General features: G+C 41.3%; 1 pseudogene; it reads left to right on the top strand.

Moving 5' to 3' along the window:
* The window catches only part of LOC132820009 (sodium- and chloride-dependent neutral and basic amino acid transporter B(0+)-like), a 97,680-nt pseudogene that overhangs the window by 22,946 nt on the left and 54,626 nt on the right, over positions 1-20,108 (top strand).

Genomic DNA, 20,108 nt, shown 5'->3' with positions numbered 1-20,108 from the left:
TTCTCACTGTTTAATTAACCTTCAACAAATAATTTCTCCACTTTCAGGTGCTGGGTTAGTTATCTCACCAGCAAGTTATGAGTACGATGGATCATGAGTAAGTCTCAGCACTTGCCTTAGATTACACAGTGTATTTTATTACATGACAGTAACTACGTACAGGTTACACTAATCCTTAATGCATTTTGATTTATTATCAGCCATATGCAGCAAAGACATGTGTATCTCCATCAGGAGACCAGTTCAGACTCCAATTGATTCCTAACTCAGAATTGTGGGACATCAGCAGATTGGGTGGAGATCAATGTAGCTCAAACATTAACTCTTTCAGAGTGTTAGTTTATACAGTAGACACCCATGAGGATCCACAGACTGATGTGGGGTTGTTGCACTGCACTGTGCGTGATTCCACAGGGGTCATTCTAAAGCAGACCACAGTATTATGGACGAGACCAGACCCTTCTAAGATATAGTAAAGAGATAGCCTTGACCCTACCTTTAATATTTATTTCTAGGCTAGTGTAAGGTGCTGTCTTCCAGATTTGATTTGATTAGTCGACTACTCGGCTTTAATCAAAACAAACATTATCCTTATGACGCAATTAAAATACAAAAATAAATGTCATAACTTTAACTGTTTTGAAATACTTAACAGGATGATTCGTACTTAAGTAAAACATTATCAACTGTTCCAATATAAGGAGCATCCCATAAACACACACTTGACAAGGCAATTTAGTAAAACAGTTAAAGTCGTCATGTGCTGCCTCTCTTCTGTCCAACAGAACAAAATACTGAAAGAAATAGTCTACCTCATATTATTTCAAAGAGGAAGCCTTTCACCTAAGACTCTAACAGCAGAGAAGTCAAGCTGTTAGCTCAGCAGCAGAAGAAACCATCTCATGAACTAAAAGAAAAGCTAAACCTTTCCTGGGTCTGTATGAACCCTTCACCCATTTATGCCTCTTTTGTCTCATGAAAAAAAACACTGAGGGATATTGCCAAACTATTTACCAACTGTCAGCCTGCAGCAGACAGTCTGGTCTCTGTGGCAACACCTCTCTGCAAGAGAAACAGCAGCTAATACATCTCTCTTAAAGGCACAAAACCATCACAATAGGGCTACTGAGGAAGATACTTCGACCGATGAAGTACCGTGCTGTAGACTATAAACAATGTGTCCGGCATCATAGTTGTTTGCATGTCTTCCACAACCTGACTTTACCAAAGGGTAATGTCTCAGAGGTGAAGAGATGAAAGAATGAGCTATTATTTGAGGAGGTAGCTGGAATTGAGGATGCTGTGATGGCCCAGGATGGCTCAGGTGGATATAAGGAATACATGGCTATGGTCTGATGAACTAGGGAGTGGCATGAATACCTCAATGCTGCACACCCCTCAGGGAATTGAACTACACTGACACATTTCTTTGACTGTTCTGTTTTTTATTGGCCAGCCTGCCAATTTAAAAACATTGCTGTCTGCTTCCTGTCTGTATTCATCAATTTTTCACATTTACATTCCAATATCTTGCTGCCTTCAATGATCAATGCAAAACAACTGCCAACAACTTTTAATCACGTAAGCTCTTTCGAACAATGCCATTAAATCTGTATTACCTCTACTCATCACTTCTGCCAAAAAAGCATCACTTCATGTGTCTTTGGATGAAATCCCATTTGCCATCTACCTGTCCATTTGGCCTGAATAAACATGTCACAGAGGTCAAATATCTTTCTTTCAAAAGCTTCTTTAAGATTTTGAATGCTCCATTTTGATGTTTTTGATTTTCAGGGGTTCCTTTTCCATTCTCACTCACACTTCCGTTAGGTGATGCAGTCAGGCAGGAACATTATCTTCTGTACACGTGTTGACATGTATGGAACTGAGATCTAACTCAAAAGCAGAATTTGAAGAATCCTCAATTATCATCCTCCATTAAACATATAATCAGCGCACCCACGATAAGCATTAATATTGTCAGCACAGCAGTATTTTAATCAGTATAAGGCAATAGGCAGAAGTTAGAAACTAAAGCTTCTTTCAAAAATAACTGACGAACACTGCAGCACAGAAAATCATTACCCTACCCTATCCACACTGGTGAAGTCACAACTAACACATTTTCATTGGATATGCTTGAAGTTGGAGGATTTTAACCGGCCAGTTATTATCCTTTTTACTATATCTTAGACTCGATAGATTTTAATTTAACAATTTATCCAACATTGCTTTTAATCAAGCATCAATTCTTACTTGCATATTTGAGTTCTAAACTTCTTCCAGCTGCCTTATGTAAATGTTTCCTAATTTCACTCCTGAAGGTTCTGTCTCTAATTTTCAGGTTATGCACCTTTGCCATAGACTCCCCTAAATTAATTGTTTGCTTATTTGATTATTTTTCTTCCCACTATAATATCTAATTAGACTTCCCTAGTGTTTCCTTCACTGACTAACACTTTGAAAAATCTTCAAGTCATGAAAAACACTATTAAAATGCAGCTGTTTATCATTGTTTGGGATCTCAGTTCATACAAAAAAATTGCAAGCTTAACTTTAACACAGTCCTTGCATCTCAGGTGTTCATGGTATGCAAAATAATTTGAGAGATGTTAACACAAAAAACAAACCTGTTTTTATTGAAATGAATCTATTCAGTATTCAATTATCCAAATAATAGTGTGCATTAGAATAATATTCACTGCTTTTTTTCCTGTACAGTCTTGAATTTACACAGCCTTAAGCTAAAGATGTCACATTTATTTGCAAGGAATTCATTGTCTCAGAGGCTTGACATTTTTCTGACCAACAGTAAATTTTTAATTGACAAGTTTAAAGCTGTTCTGTTCCCTTCACAACCTTTTCCCTTTACACCTTCTTTTCTTCCTGGCCTCTACATTGTAGCCTTTCTCTCCTAGCAACGCCATTTCCCCCTTGTAGTCTCTACCAACAGAAACCACTGTCTCCTTGGCAGCGCTTGCCCCACAGCAACATCTCCTCATGGCAGCCTTGTTCCCATCAGTGTCTCCTCATTGCCTCTCTCATTGGCAGTCTCTTCCCCCAGAGGAACATCTCCCCAACAGCCTCTCACATCATTACTGTTGTGGTGCTCAGGATTATGTGCCCCCCACTCACCTCTGCTTACTGCTCCTGCAATCACAGGCTGTTTCTCCCCGACATTTCTGCACTAGTCACCCTATCAGTAGCAAATGTGGGAGAAACAACACATGATTGGAGAGCAGCCCCTTCCAGATGCTGAACAGGGTTTCTTTTCTTGGTCACTTCCACAACTGAAATGCCCAGGTCTTTTTGGGCCATTCAGTATGAAATCACACATGAAATCTGTGCATTTGGAACTCATCCATGTAAAGCAGCAAGTTAGCATGTGTGCAGGGTTTGAGTTCAAGGCAGACGAGGAATGAAGCAAAAACGAAGGATAACTTAGGATTTATTACTAGAAATCATGAGGATAAGAAAATTATCATTAAGATGCTTCATCTGAATGCTCGTAGTATTCGTAACAAAGTAGATGAATTAATGGCACAAATCATTGTGAATAATTATGATGTAGGCATCACAGAGACATGATTACAGGGGTTTCAGGACTGGCAGTTAAACATCCAAGGATTTACAGCTTATCGAAAAGACAGGGAGGTGGGTGGAGGGGGCAGGTTGCCTTGTTAGTTAAGAATGAAATTAAATCTATGGCACTGAATGACATTCGGGTCAGATGATTTGGAGTCTGTGTGGGTGGAGTTGAGGAACCTCAAAGGTCAAAAAAACATGATGGGAGTTATGTGCAGACCTCTTAACAGTGGTCAAGACCAGTAGGGTAAGATGGACTGGGAAATAGACAGGACATGTCAGAAAGGCAAGGGGGACTTCAATATGTAGGTGGACTGGATGAATAATGTTGCCGGTGGATCCATAGAAAGGGAATTCATGGAATGCTTAGAGAATGGCTTTTTGGAACAGCTTATGATGGAGCCCACAAGGGAGCAGGCTATTCTGGACTTAGTGCTATGTAATGAGGCATAGTAAGGGAATACGTAGGAGGCAGCGAACAGAATATGGTAGATTTCAGTGTGCAGTTTGAATGAGAGAAGGCAAAATCGGATGTAATGTTGTTACAGTTAAATAAAGATAATCACAGGCGCATGAGAGAAGAACTGAAGAAAATTGACTGGAAGCAGAGCCTAGTGGGGAAGACAGAGCAACAATGGCAGGAGTTTCTGGATGTAATTTAGGACACAGTACAGAGGTTCATCCCAAGGAAAATAAAGATTATCGGGTGAGGGGGTGGGGGTGATTAGACAGCCATAGCTGACAAAGGAAGTCAGGAAATGTGTCAAAGAAAAAGAGAGAGTCTATAAAGTGGCCAGGAGCGCTCGGAAATCAGAAGATTGGGAAGAGTACAAAAACAAACAAAGAATAACAAGAAGAGAAATAAGAAAGGAGAAGATCAAATGAAGGTAGACTAGCCAGTAATATTAGAAATGGTAGTAAAAGTTTCTTTCAATACATAAGAAACAAACGAGAGGCAAAAGTAGACATTAGGCTGCTCCAAATTGATGTAGGAAGGCTAGTGCTGGGAGATAAGGAAATAGCTGAAGAACTTAATAAGTACTTTGCGTCAATCTTCACAGTGGAAGACACGAGTAATATCCCAACAATTAAGGAGAGTCAGGGGACAGAGTTGAGTATGGTAGCCATTACAAAAGAGAAAATGCTAGAGAAGCTAAAAGATGTAAAAATTCTTAAATCTCTTGGCCTCGATAGGCTACATCCTAGAGTTCAGAGGAAATAGCGGAGGTGTTGGTTGTGATCTTTCAAAGCTCATTAGTGTCAGTGAAAGTCCCAGATGATTGGAAAATCGCTGTTGTTATTCCCTTCTTCAAGAAAGAATCAAGACATAAGATGGAAAATTATAAGCCGATTAGCCTAACCTAAGTTGTTGGTAAAATTCTAGAATCCATTGTTAAAGATGAGACATCTAAATTCTTGGAAGTGCAGGGTCAGATTAGAACAAGTCAGCATGGATTTTGTAAGGGGAGGTTGTGCCTGACAAACCTTTCAATACTTTGAAGAGGTAACAAGTAAGTTAGACCAGGGAAACCCAGTAAAAACAATCTATCTAGACTTCCAAAAGGCCTTTGATAAGGTGCCTCATGAGAGGCTGCTGAGTAAGATGAGCGCCCATGGTGTTTGAGGTGAGCTACTGGCATGGATTGAGGATTGGCTGTCTGACAGAAGGCAGAGAATTGGGATAAAAGGTTCTTTTTCGGAATGGCAGCCAGTGACCAGTAGTGTCCCGCAGGGTTTGGTGTAGGGGCCACAGCTGTTCACTTTATGTTAATGATCTAAATGAAGGGACTGGTGGCAATCTGGTGAAGCTTGACGATCTTTGGAAGTTATGTGGACAGGCAGGTAGTACTGAGGAGGTGGGGAGGCTGCAGAAAGATTTAGACAGTTTAGGAGAGTGGTCCAGGAACTGGCTGATGAAATTCAAAGTGAGCAAATGTGAGGTCTTGCACTTTGGAAAAAAGAATACAGGCATGGACTATTTTCTAAATAGTAAGAAAATTCCTAAAGCCAAAGTATAAAGTGATGTGGAAGTGCTAGTCCAGGATTCTCTAAAGGTTAATTTGCAGGTTGAATCTGTGATTAAGAAAGCAAATGTAATGTTGTCATTTATCTCAAGAGGGCTGGAATGTAAAAGCAGCGATGTGCTTCTGAGACTTTATAAAACTTTAGCTAGGCCCCATTTAGAGTAGTGTGTCCAATTTTGGGCCCCACACCTCAGGAAGGACTCACTGCACTGGAGCGTGTCCAGCGGAGATTCACCTGGATGATCTCTGGAATGGTGGCCTAACATACGATGAACACTGAGGATCCTGGGATTGTTTAGAGTTTAGAAGGTTGAGGGGAGATCTAATAGAAACTTGCAAGATAATGCATGGCTTAAAAGGGTGGACTCTGGGAAGTTGTTTCCATTAGGTGGGGAGACTAGGACCCGTGGGCACAACTTTAGAATTAGAGGGGTTCAATTCAGAACGGAAATGAGGAGACATGTCTTCAGCCAGAGAGTGGTGGGCCTGTGGAATTCATTGCCACAGAGCACAGTGGAGGCTGGAACGTTAAATGTCTTCAAGGCAGAGATTGATAAATTTTTGATTTCGCAAGGAATTAAGGCCTCCGAGGAGTGTGCGGGTAAGTGGTGTTGAAATGCTCATCAGGTATGATTAAATGGCGGAGTGGACTCGATGGGCCAAATGGCCTTGCTTCCACTTCTATGTCTTATGGTCTGATGGTCTAAAGTTGGAGGCAATTTCTATCATTGTCACTGCTCACCAATTCTTGAAGTCTGGTTTCTTCCGCAAGATCTTGAAGTACTATTCTGCATTCTGGAGTCAGGCTATTTAGAGTAAGCACAAATCAAATCATGGATCCAGTATTGATCCTTGGGATACACCACTGTATATTACCCTTCACTATGACAATAACCAATTCCTATAATTCATTGTATTCTACATTTAAGCCATTTTAAAACACAGTTGGACACAGGTCCTCCTATACCAGAAGCATCAGTTTTATTAACCAGTTTTTTTAATGTGTCAAATGTATTTTTAAAATCGATATATACAACATACATTGGATTTCCATCATCAGCATTATCCATTATTTCATTAAAAATTATCAATTAAGTTAGTCAAGTATGATCTGCCTTTTGAAATCATGCTGTCTATTCTCCATCCATGCTGATGTGCCCCCTTAACGCCATGACCATTTTATTTGTACACTAATCTTTTCTCCGACATAACTGAATACCTTTGAAAATCCAAATTCTTCATTATTTGTAACCAAGAAAGCATCTAACAAATTAATTGAATATGATTTTCATTTAGTAAATATGTATCGTATAATATGTTTGTAATGGGTTGTTAGGTTTCTCTTGATAATAACATTAAAACATTTTTCCATCAATTGATGTCAGCTGCCTGGTCAGTCAGTTCCTATTTTCACTTTCCTGTTTTTTCTTGGAAAGTAATGGTACATTTGCTAAATTCACTGAGACCATTCTAAACCATAGGGATTCTGAAACATATTCACTCATTGGTCCATTATCTCTGTAGATACCTCTTTTCAGATGAGGGTGTACCCCTTTAGGTCCTGGGGATCTATTGGCTTTTCATCACTTAGTTTTTTTCCAATACTTTTTCACTGCTGATATTAATTAGCTTAAGTTCCCTTTTATTATTAGTTCCTTGGGTATTCTCTATTTCTGGCCTTGACTTGATATGGCATGAAATGCTGGTGATTTGCAACTATCACACTGTGACACTTTTATTCACGCCTATAACATAAAGATGAAATGTGGGTTATGCAGTACTAAAGAATTCAATCGACTTGTTATAGCTCCTCATATTTACTAGTGTCCACTACAGTCACTGACAATTGTGCGTTTGGACTCAAGCTCAATAATCAAATGTACTGTAGTATGTTTCTCAGCATGTCATGCTGCAAGAGGCTAGAGGTCAGTAAGATGGAGACTGAGAACTTTGTACCACTATGTCACATGCCATGATATATTGCTGGCATCATGACCATTTTTCGAAATGGTATATCACACGTTGATGTTGAGATATAACCTGACATAACCGTTTTTTCCAAAGATAAGAGGTCGCAAACAGACAAATGAAACTGTTTTATACAGGTACCTGTTGTCCTTTTAATAATTATAAAAATATATTGAAACAGTATTAACAACATTAATAGAGTCATAGAGATGTACAGCACTGAAACAGACTTTTCAGTTCAACTTGTCCATGCTGACCAGATATCCCAACCCAATCTCGTCCCACTTGCCAGCACTGGACCCATATCCTTCCATAACTTTCCTATTCATATACCCATCCAGATGCCTTTTAAATGTTGCAATTGTACTAGCCTCCACCACTTCCTTTGGCAGCTCATTCCATACATGTATGACTCTTGCATGAAAAAGTTGCCTCTTTGGACTCTTTTATACCTTTCCCCCTCACTCTAAACCTATGCCTTCCAGTTCTGGACACTTCCCTCCCCAGGGAAAATACCTTGTCTATTTATCCTATCCATGCCCCTCATGATTTTATAAATCTCAGCCTCTGATGCTGAAGGGAAAACAACCGCAGCCTATTCAACCTCTCTCTACAGCTCAAATTCTCCAACCATGGCAACATCCTTGTAAATCTTTTCTGAACCTCGGATAGTAAGCTGATAGGGGGATATGAGTCACTCCTCCTTTGACACACATGCCTTAGGTTGGTTTGACAAAGATCTGCGATCCATTGTCAGATACTATCTACTTTGATATGCCAAATAAACTGACAATAGTAGGAATTATTTAAGTAATGCTTACACTCATCATATTACCAATTCATCAAACAGTTATTAGTTTAGTGAAGTTATCAGTCATGAGGATATGTCCTGCCCATGCACTGTAAGCATGTTAGTTGCTATTTTTCTCCAGTGATTAAAAGGAACATTGTCCAGATGTAGAGGTTGCTGGGGTCGGTCAGTTTTGCCTTTAGCATGTGTCTCTGAGTTGCTAGATTTCCTTATTCATCTCAGACTTTTATCTATTTCATTAAGGAGTGAGGGCGAAGCTGAGGTGGTGGAGGTCAGGTCACAGATCAGTCACAAGCTCATTTCCTGGTAGGACAGGCTCAAGGGGTTAAATAGCCTTCCTCTGTTCCTGTATTCATATTTATAGTCAGGAAGTCAATGAAGGGGTTCCTGTGCATGGTAAAGCAGTCAATGAATCATTTCTTATGAATGTTTGTTTTTGAATTAAATTAGAATCTGAGGAATTTCATCAGCGTTCACAGTGTGAACAAAATCTTGAAGATCCCTTGTGATGTGGTGGTAATGTCCCTTCAACTGAGCCAGCAGGTCTGAGTTCATTTCCCATCTGCTCCAAAGATATGTAATAACACTTTTGAACAGGATAATTGAAAAATACCTGGACAAAACCTGTTAACCTTATAAGGTGTCTCTGTGCAAAGACATTTGACCTTAGACAAACTGTTTTCTATTGTTATTTTGTTCAGTCAAGTGGTTTTATGCCGTACAAGTTCAATGGATGAGACTGGGGAGATCATCTGGTATTTAGCCCTCTGTCTGTTTCTGGCCTGGCTAATAATTGGGGCGGTGTTATCAAAAGGAATCAAATCTTCAGGAAAGGTAAATGATTAGTGCTGAGTAGAATTAAAACAATTATAAAAATACAGATTTCTATAACAATAAAACTAGAGCTTATAAATTATTTGTGAAGTGGCTGGTTTATCTCCCAGGTAATGTTAACAGTGTCTCATTGAAGAGTGGGAGATTCATAAAACTTAATTGGCACTTCAGGCCTGAGGGAGATCTGTAGATCTTTCTCCTGAGGAAAAGAACAGCAGTATTCCTGCAATGTCTCCCTCATTTTAAGGATTTCAGTTACTGCTACAGGGACTCTGGGGAATTTTGTTTCCCTCATGCATGTGTTGAACCCTGATCTTTAGCCCAAAAGTACAAATTTTTTGTACTACTACCCACTTCGAATATGAAACCAAACATGCTGTGATGTAAACTTACTGGATAGCAATATAGAACAGCACACCTGTGAAGGTATGTGTTCAGCTTCTCGTGTTTGCTTACAAGCTATTATCCCCTTGCATTACTGTTGGTGGTTGGGTTGATGGGAACAGTCTGCGACATAGTAAGTACAATAGCTTGTTTATAGGTCAGAATGGATTACAATCTCTCCAAAATCTCTCTCTTGTGACAGCAAACTCCCTATCTTTGAATTAAAATCTTACCCTTCGACATATAACTTTTCATGAGTATATATCATATCTTAGAAAAATAATGTATGATTTAATTTCAGTTACAGTACCTATCTCAGTTTCAAATATGTACTCCAGCTGATTATTATTCCTCTAATTCTGTTCTGTTTCATTCTCTGCATCGATTAAAATCCTATTGCTTTAATATTCAGTTAAGTTGAATACTTTAAATGGGGAATATGGGAATATCTAATAATTTATTCTGTGCTCAGGTGGTTTATTTCACTGCGACATTACCTTATGTGATTCTGACCATACTCCTGATCCGAGGGCTTACCCTGGAGGGAGCCTCTAAAGGAATTGAATTCTACATTGCAATCCAATCAGACTTCACCAAACTGGCAGAAGTTCATGTACGTACACGACAATAATCCATAGAATTTCCGTTGCCTCATCAGAATCAAAGTAACATCTTTGACAGTTATAGTATAGCACACATTGAGAGATGTACTTTTGGTCAGCTGACTGAAATCCTGCAGGAGTCTGGACGTGAAGCTGTTCAGGGCTGTACTAACCTTAGAAAACACTGATAATACATACCCACCTTGACTCCATTAGAAAGAGGTTTTCTTCCAGGAGACTGCAGATATCAGCAAAGACATGGCACAGAGGTCTGACTGTTGCAAGGCACTATTTATCTGTCAATTGAGGAAGCCAATCCTCTACTTACATACCTTTTGCCAGGCATATATCCCCCTTGGAACTAGGTCTCTGTCTCCACCATGTCTGTGTGATGGAGATGGATGTGCCTGTCGAGAGGGTTGCTGCTGTTTGTCCTTGTGCTGTTGCTATTGGTATCCCTCCTGTTCCTCATCAGAGATCCCAATTGGATGTGTACAAGCTCCCATTCTGCAGTGCTGCTTTATAGCAGGGCAGTTCAGATTGAAATGAGATTTTTGTTTGCATATTTATTCAAGGGATACATCACTGGCTAGACCAGTATTCATTGTCCATCCCTAATTACCTCGAGGGTAGTAGAGGGCAGTAGTGTGTCATACTTGCTATGGATCTTGTACATAATCTAAGGTTTTTTTTGAGATGACTGAAATTATATCCAACAATATATTTAACTTGGCTCTCAGGTACAGTCCTGGGAGTGCAGCGCACTGTCACAGACAGAGAAACAGCTCAGCAGTTTCTGTCTTCAAAAGATTTCAAACTTGACAGCCTCTTTTAGTGAGAAATCTCCATGGTGGTCTCATGTTATTGACTGGCAAATCTGTGCATCAGCTACTAATGCCACTTAAATTTTGATTGGTTATTGATATGGTCAAACTAAAGATCCAACACATTAATGGGTTATTTCACATGAGTGGTTCACAAGAATGATCCTGGGGACAAAGGGCTTGACATATGAGGAGTGGTAGAGGACTCTGGGTCAGTATCGATGAAGCTTAGAAAGATGAGGGGTACTTCATTGAAACTTACGCTATACCGAAAACCTGGATAGAGTGGATGTAGAGAAGATGCTTCCTCGTAGTGAAGGGATGACCTTTGAAAATTAAGATGAGGAGGAATTTCTTCAGCTAGATGTTGGTTCATCTGTTGAAGTTATTGCTACATGTTGGTTCATCTGTTGAAGTTATTGCCCAATAAAGGCAGCTACAGAGGTTTGAGGGAGGAGCTGGGTAGAATCGACTGGGAGAGGAGCCTAGCAGGAAAGACAGTGGAACAGTGATGGCAGGAGTTTCTGGAAACACAACAGAAATTCATCCCTAGGAAAAAGAAGCATGGTACACCAAAGTGAATCACTTCACACTTTTCCAGGTTGAACTCCATCAGCCCAGTTCTGCATTCTATCAATGTTCCAATGCAACCTACAACAACCCTCCACACAATCCACAACTCTACCAACTTTCATATCATCCAAGTCATTTATAAAAACCACAAAGAGCAGGAGTCTTAGAACAGATCCCTGCAGAACACCATTGGTCACCAAGCTCCAGGCTAAATACTTACCATCTATCACCACCCTCTGTCTTCTATGGGCCAGCCAATTTATATCCAGACAGCCAGATTTCCCTGTATCTCATGCCACCTTACTTTCTGAATGAGCCTACTGTGTGGAACATTATCAAACACCTTGCTAAAATTCATGTATACCACATCCACTGCTCTACCTTCATCAATGTGTTTTATCACATCCTCAAAGAATTCAATAAGTTTGTGAGGCATGACCTGCCCCTCACAAAGCCATGCTGACTGTCTCTAATCAAACTACAATCAATCAATCAAATAATCATAAATCCTCTCTCTCAGAGCACTCTCCAGCATTTGCCCACCACTGACATAATTCCAAGGATTATCCTTTTTCCCTTTCTCAAACAAGTATTTTCCACCCTCTAATCACCCGCTACAATTCCAGTGGCAAATCATCAGCAAAGGTGCAGCAATCTCTTCCCTCACTTACTGTAGTAACCTAAGAATTATCCTGTCTGGACCAGGGGATTTATCTCTCCTTATGTTTTTCAAAATTTTCTGCACATCTTCCTTCCTAACATCAACCTATTCTAGCATATCAATCTGTTTCATGCTGTCCTCTGAAACATCAAGTTCCCTCCCAGTAGTGACTACTGAAGCAAAGTATTCATTAAGGACCCTTCAAGTTCCCTTCACTATCCCTGATCGGCCTGACCCTCAATTTGGCCATCCTCTTGTTCCTCACATAAGTGTAGAACGCTTTAGGATTATCCTTAACCTTACCCACTAAAGCTTTTTCATGACCCTTCCTAGTTCTCCCAATAAACCTGTGGAATCTCTTTGGATTATCCTTAACCTTATTTGCCAAAGCTATCTCATTTCTGCTCTTTGCTTTCCTGATCTCCATCTTAAGAATGCCCCTACCCTCTTTATATTGCTCAAGAAGTTTATTTAAACCAAGTTGTCTCTATCAGACATATGATTCTTTTTTTCTTGACTAGAACCTCAATATCTTTATTCATCTATTGTTCTCTAATCCTACCAGCCTTACTTTTTACTCTAACAGGAACTCTGAACTCTCGTTATCTCACTTCTTTTTATTCATTTGTGGGATATGTGGGTGTCGCTAGCTGGGCCAACATTTATAGCCCATCCCAAGTTGTTCTTGAGAAGGTGGTGGTGAGCTGCCTTCTTGAACTGCTGCAGTCCACCTGCTGTGGGTTGACCCACAATGCCTTTAGGGAGGGAATTCCAGGATTTTGATCCAGTGACAGTGAAGGAATGGCAATATATTTCCAAAACTGGAGAGTAAATGGCTTGGAGGAGATCTTGAAGGTGGTGGTGTTGCCCTTGTTCTTTGAGATGAAACTGATAGTGGGTTTGAAAGGTGCTGTCTAAGGATCTTCAATGAATTTCTGCAATAGTTCTTGTAGATCGTAAAAACTGCTGCTCCTGAGCATCGTTGGTGCAGAGAGTGGATGGTTGTGAATGTAATACCAATCAGTGGGCTGCTTTATCCTGGAAGGTGTCAAGCTTCTTGAGTGTTGTTGGAGCTGCACTCATCCAGGCAAGTGGGGAGTATTCCATCACATTCCTGACTTGTGCCTTGTAGATATTGGACAGTCTTTGGGAAGTCAGGGTTACTCGCTGCAGTATCCTTTGTCTCTGACCTGCTCTTGTAGCCAATGTTTTTTATATGGTAAGTTCAGTTAAGTTTCTGGTCAATGATAACCCCCAGGATGATGACAGTGGGGGATTTGGTAATGGTAACACAATTGACTGTCAAGGGGTGGTATTTAGATTGACTTTTAGTGGAGGTGGTCAATGTTACTTGTCACTTGTCAGCCCAAACCTAGATATTGTCAAGATCTTCTTAAATTTAAACATGGACTGCTTCAGTATCTGAGGAGTCGCAAATGGTGCTCAACATTGTGCAATTATCATCGAACATCCCCACCTCTGACCTTATGATGGAGGGAAGGTCATTGATGAAGCAGCTGAAGATGGTTGGGCCTAGGGCACTACCCTGAGGAACTCGTGCATAAGTGTCCTGGAGCTGAGATGACTGACCTCCAACAACCATGACCACCTTCCTATGTGTCAGGTTTGACTCTAACCACCTAAGAATTTGCCCCTGGATTCCCATTGATTCCAGTTTTGTTTCTGATCCTTGATGCCGCACTCAGTTAGCTACAATTTTGATGTCAAGGCCTGTCACTCTCCCCTCACCTCTGGAATTCAGTTTTTTTTTCAATGTTTAAACCAAGGCTGTAATGAGGTCAGGAGCTGAGTGGCCCTGGTGGAATCCAAACTGGGCGTCACTGAGCAGGCTATTGCTGAGCAGGTGCTGTTTAATAATACTGTTGATGACACCTTCCATCACTATACTGATGAACAAGAGGAGACTGATGGGGCAATAACTGGACGGTCTGGGTTTGTCCTGCATTTTATTTCCAGACAATTTTCCACATTGTTGGGCAGATGCCAGTGTAACTGTACTGGAACAGCTTGGCTAGGGGAGCGGCAAATTCTGGAGCACAAATCTTCAGTATTAGGTGGCTATTTTGCATGCCATTGTACCAGGGTTTCAGATATCTACTCAGAGTTCAAAAACTATTTTCAAAGATAGGGGGAGGGTCCAGTGGTAATGGTCTGTGTAGGTAACAGCAAATTACAGAATTTGAAGATTATAACCTTTGGATGATTACCTAACTCGCCTGTAAATTAGCATAGGCCAAATCCAATGAGGAAGACAAGTATCCTGCTGAAAGCCTGGTGTGGGAGAAATGCACTCTGATCTGTGCGCCATTTGCACTAGGGAAAGGTGCAGCTGTACCATTGGGATAGTCTGAACTGCACTGGGGCCAATATTTATGCAAAGGGTGTCAAACTATCTAATGGTGTCAAGGGATCAATTATGATAATTAATGGTATATCAAAAAGCACAGACATGGTAAGAGAGGAATATACAGGCAGCTCCCAGGTCAATTTGTTTACATGTCATTAGCACAATTCAGGACAATGGGAAGCAGCCATTCATAAGTGTAAGAAATGTCAGGTCTTCAAACTTGAAAATCAGTACAGGATCATGTTCATAATTACTCGCATTTGTAAGTCCAAGATTCTGAAATTGGGGAGCCCCTGTGTGGGATACAACAGAGTTCATGTGGGTAAGTCTGAGAAGGGTAAAGGAAAGACATTATTGTGTTGAGACAATCGGAATTCAAACATTAGCCGCAGGCATGAAACTGGTTGCAAGTGAATTATCCTTAAAGGAAACATCTGGCAATTACGGTAGGAACAAGTGATGTTGATGAGCAAGTTTTGGTCATGCCTAGCTTAACAGATAACTACAGAATAACGAGAAACGTCTTGTGGTTGGACATGTAAAATGTGATTGGTTAGAAGTAAATGGGATGATAAGTGGACACTAAGGATTGGGTAAACAAGAGAGCATAGAATGGAGAAATAAAGTATAAGAATATCAGGCAAATACAGATAGATCTGCTTTGCATCACCTTGCTATGTACCATTAACACCATGCTTCTGCAATAAAGATTTCAAGAAAACATCGTGTAGATCCCTGCCTGGTTATTCCTACTATCGGGGACATGAGTACCCAACAACTAGGCGTAGTCAGCAGGATCGCAAAAGGATAAAGGGGAAGAGGTTTTGAAAATCATTTCAATCTAATCGTCACCGAGAGGTAAGGACTCTTCATGTAATAAACATCCAAAGCGGGGAAGTGGTGGTCTGAGATTTTCCCTGTCTGACGCGATCTGAAACTACAAGACAGTTTCGATCTGAGACATAGGACAGAAAAAGGAGAGCCATTGTCTATGACTCTTAGAGAGTCTATTTTGGTTCAAATCTAACCTGAAATCCAGGGATAATGTCTAAATTTGAACTACCTACCAAAGTTAAAGGTGGTCAGGCACCACCTGACATTGTTGTGGATGAAGTCTTGTAGAAATTAAGGGAACATATTGAACAACAACTTAACCATCCTACGACTCTGACTAAAATTTGTCTAAAGTATGGAACCTCCATGGGCAGTGGTCCCTGGATGATATTAAATGGGTCTGGGGAAAGACTACCCATATAAAAATAAGAAAAAAAATTGCTGGTCACACTGTGTAATACAACAACTCAGATAGAGACAAGAAAGAATTGAAAAATTGAATTATGATAGAGAAATTCATAGTCTAAGAGAGGAAATAAAACCTGTTTGAGAGGAATTAAAAACCACAGAGAAAGAATTGTCACAAACTCAAAAGGAATTAGAACAATTAAAACTACGTCACACACATCACCTCCTCCCTACGTGATTGCCTCATTGTATCCAAAACCCTTGCCTCAACCAGCCCCTCCAGGTGATGGCCCAGATAACATTCGTACTATCAGTGGTGCCCACTGCCCTGAGGGAAGTTCTGACACATCCATCAGTTCAGAAGATAAGAGGCACCCCCTGTTGTTATGAGGCCTGTATGGAGGAAACGACAGAAGGGAAGAAAAGTAAAGATTGAGGGAGAGGTTTGGGATAAGATATAAATTTCTCCAATTTTAATCCATGAGACAAACTAGTTGAAAGTAGGCCCAAAGAATTGCCACACCTGAAGAGGGGAGGTATGAAAACATGGAAAGGGTTAGAAAAACTCAAGAAAATATCTACCTGACAGTCTATGGATGGAGTTCTAATCTTGTTTGCCACAATGGGGAACAATGCACGACAAACATTGTACTGCAGGGTTAACAACCACATGGGACAGGAAGGACAGACTTTAAATCACAGTTGGCAGGCAATCCACAATTGGCTGCAAAAATTTGGACCATCTAAAACTGACTGGAGTAAAAAACCTGCATGCCAACAGAATGGAAGTGAAGATGTTAAAAACTTTGCAGAAAGATTTGTTGATGTCTGGATCAAGCTTCCTGGTCTAGCTCCTAATAACAATCCAGAGAAAGAGGACGAAATTTGGTCCTAGTAAAGGCTGCTTTCGGAGCAGCCTTACAGTTTGAACTAGCTAAGATGTTAAAAGTACAATGTCATGATTTGGATAAAAGCTCACCCACTTGTGGTGAAGTAATAGAGGAAGCTAATCGTCTGGGGGCAAATATAGAATTGAAGCTCAGAGCCGTGCAGACCATAGAGGCTCCTAACACTGAGAAAAACCCAGGGAAGTGTGACAGTTGTGGAAAAGAGGGTGATTTGGCTAAAAGGTGCAACTTAGAAAAGGGAAATACTGACAAAACAGGCCCCCAAACTGGATAAGAAAGAGTCTGGATGGGAGAGGTTGTTCTTGAACGAGCATCTTATGTTATTGGAACAGCTCCAGCGCTGTAATTAACTTCAGGTAAAAGAACTCATTAATAAAAAACTAGAGCAACCCATCACCATCTTTGAGCCCATTATTTTCACAGCCATCGAGAACCATTTGGATAGCTGCTATATTTTGATGGGGTGGGTGATAGGAAAGTTGACTGCCTTTTTGACATTAGTGCAGAACTAACATGTTTACCCTTAATTGATGGACATAGTTTACCTTTGGAGGGATAGCGGAGAACTGCTATAGGAGTAGGGGGGAAAGAACTAAGACTTGAGAAAACTAAGCCTCTGCCAATAAGATTGAAGCCAACGAGATTTTTGCATCTGTATGGGTTAGACCCATACCACAGGCCCTATTAGCGATAGATGTATTAACTCAATACATTTGCTGTTACACTTTGAGAATGGCCATGTTAGTGGGCGGCATGGTGGCACAGTGGTTAGCACTGCTGCCTCACAGCGCCAGAGACCCGGTTTCAATTCCCGCCTCAGGCGACTGTGTGGAGTTTGCACGTTCTCCCCGTGTCTGCGTGGGTTTTCTCCGGATGCTCCGGTTTCCTCCCACAGTCCAAAGATGTGCAGGTCAGGTGAATTGGTTATGCTAAATTGCCCGTAGTGTTATGTAAGACGTAATTGTATGGGTGGGTTGCGCTTCGGCGGGTCGGTGTGGATTTGTTGGGCCGAAGGGCCTATTTCCACTCTGTAAGTAATCTAATCTAATGTTATTTGGTCAATACGACATCTCAAACAGGAAGAATGGCAGAATCATCCCATTTGGGCAAAGGACAAAAATGACTGCGGCCTGTTAAAGATGACCCACTTTTACTGGAGTTCTCCCAGCATGTACTAAACAATACTCCATTAGTTTTGTCTCCATTGCTGATGTTTTACCTGTAATCAAATGATTAGAGCAACAAGGTATACCAGTAGAAGTCCATAGTTCATCTGGTTAAAAAGACAGACTGAACTTCACATCTTACAGTAGATTACCGGAAAGTGACCCAATGCATTGACCAAAAAGCACCCTTGGTTGCAGATCCCTGTGCCATTTTTAATTCTCTTTCACCCAAATACAAATATTTTTTAGTGATAGACATGGCCAACGGATTTGGGTCCGTTCCTTTGGCCTGTGAGGGACAACCATGGTTTGCTTTTCCCAGCCAACAACGACAGTATATCTGGATGCATCTACTGCAGAGCTTTCACAGTCGCCCTACTATATTCCACATGGCCTTGCAAGATCATTTGTGGGAATTGCCTCTGATAACATCCACAATGATTCAGTATATGGGTGATATTCAAATAGCATTCCAGACTAAGGAACAGCATAGGGCAGTTTTAAGCATTCTCCTTGATCGTTTGTACTCTTTAAGGCAAACCTGAAGAAGGTGCAACTCGCCCAAGAAGAGGTAGAATACCTGGGACAAAACATTTCAGCAGGAAAACATGAAATAAGGCAGGACTGGACAGCCGTTACTTGAACAGCCAAATAACCCACTACTATTCGGGAATTCAGATCTTTTCTAGGTCATTGTAATTTCAAGTGAAACTGGATTGGTAGTTGCGCACATCTAGCTCCGCCACTGAATGATCTCCTGAAAGAAAAGAGTGAATCCAAGCAGACTGACCCCAAAGTAGCATTCTGCCTTCCAAAAATTAAAATCTGCTGTGTGCTCAGCCTCAGCTTTGGGTATCCCAAATAACAGGAGACCTTTTCACTCTTCATGTCCATGAAAAGGACAGTTATATGAAAGCTGTACTGCCCCAGGAAAACAGTGACAGACATTGGCCCATTAGCTACTATTGTGTTATGCTCGGTTGGACCCAGTGGCGCTGGGATGGGGTAGCCGTTTGAGAGCTACGAAAGGTACCTCCAAGGTGCTAATAGCCACAGCATCCTGTATTGAATCAGAAACTGATTGTGAAGTGCCCTCACACAGTCCTTGCCATGTTGTCTATGAATCAGGCCTCTCACCCTCTTGGAAGCTCCCAACCTCCACCTTGTTGCCACCAGTTCAGTCCAATTTTGCTCCCAACCCCGCAGAACCAATTGGTGGTGGGGGGGGGGGGGGTTGGGGGAGAGTTGGGGGGGGGGGGAGGAGGAGGAGGGGAAGAGACTGATTAGGTCAAAGGCGAACATGATTGTGCGGAAATTCTGCAGCAGCTCGGGTGGCTAAGGAACCCTTGCAGAATCCAGATTGAGTTATCTTCATAGACATATCTTTGTTTGTTGAGAATGGTACTCAGAACGCCAGCTGGGCTGTTACTAGCCTGCATGAAGTCATAGCCCAAGGAGGTCTGTCAGCGAGCACTTCAGCACAGCAAAGTGCTCTTGGCTGCAGGAACCCCAAATAGAATTGGGGGTGAAGCTCATAATCTCCAAAATGCCGTACAATTACCACAAGAAGTCTGCATTTTAAACTGTAAAGTCCATAATAAAGAAAATCCCATGGAATTCTCACTGTTTTTGAAGCTGCTAGAAAGGCAGCCTCTGAAGGTAATGGCTGACAAGAGACAGTAATAACTAAATTGCAGACTTTAGTCGCAAGTGACAAGATTTAAAGACAATGAAGGGACAGTGTTCATGGGAAGAAAAGTGGGCATGGATTGAAGTAGGACTGAAATTGTGTGGTTAATGGTGTTTGAAGGCAGAGAGACCAATAAACCGGTAACACCACGAATACTAGGAGCTGGAGGCCAAAGTCTCGGCTCGCCTAGGCCGCTGGACAGGACTGCTCTGAGTGCTATCTTACAGGAGCCGAGTGCTGGTCATAAACCAGCTGGTGGCCGCCATGCTGTGGTACCGGCTGGTCACTTTGGTCCCTCCTCCTGGCTTTGTCGCTGACATCCAGAGAACGTTGGTCGACTTCTTCTGGGACAAAAAGATGCACTGGGTCGCTGCGCAGGTTCTGAGTCTCCCTATTGAGGAGGGCAGTCAGTCGCTGGTGTGCGTCCGCACCCAGGTCGCGACCTTCCTCCTTCAGACCTTGCAGCGA

This window comes from Hemiscyllium ocellatum, chromosome 11 (genome assembly GCF_020745735.1).
Source record: "Hemiscyllium ocellatum isolate sHemOce1 chromosome 11, sHemOce1.pat.X.cur, whole genome shotgun sequence".
Lineage (NCBI taxonomy): Eukaryota > Metazoa > Chordata > Chondrichthyes > Orectolobiformes > Hemiscylliidae > Hemiscyllium > Hemiscyllium ocellatum.
This window is presented reverse-complemented; position numbering and strand designations above follow the sequence as displayed.